This window comes from Seriola lalandi, unplaced genomic scaffold, assembly GCF_002814215.2.
Source record: "Seriola lalandi dorsalis isolate HSWRI2012SDOR001 ecotype SW California unplaced genomic scaffold, Sedor1 jcf7180002054656, whole genome shotgun sequence".
NCBI classification, from domain to species: Eukaryota; Metazoa; Chordata; class Actinopteri; order Carangiformes; family Carangidae; genus Seriola; species Seriola lalandi.
In genome coordinates, this window is record NW_019525209.1 from 249315 (window position 1) to 249643 (window position 329).

A 329-nucleotide genomic window follows, 5' to 3' on the forward strand; every position below is an offset into this window, starting at 1 on the left:
GGGGAGTGACTTACCCTCGAAAACACATCTGTGCCTCTAAAGGATCAACAGTGGAAATAGTCTGCATCTACAGATCCCCATCCAGGATAAAAGGCCGTGATACTACAGTTGAGAAAACCTTCTGGTTTACTAAATTTTGTAACGATGAACCTGTGGATCTGAGAGCAGACTCAGAGTATTCAGGTCGTGTGCAGCATCAATGTAAGAAGAACAGGTGCACTCTGAGAATCACAGACCTGAGAGAGAGCGACTCAGCTGAGTACAAGTTCGGGTTCATAACAAACCAACCAGGAGGGAAATATACTGATGATTCTGGAGTCACTTTGTCT

The 329-nt window shown here is 44.7% G+C and overlaps 1 protein-coding gene across 1 annotated transcript in view; it reads right to left on the reverse strand.

The window, feature by feature from the left end:
• The window catches only part of LOC111665627 (venom factor-like), a 27076-nt gene that overhangs the window by 2548 nt on the left and 24199 nt on the right, over positions 1 to 329 (reverse strand). The window lies entirely within an intron of this gene.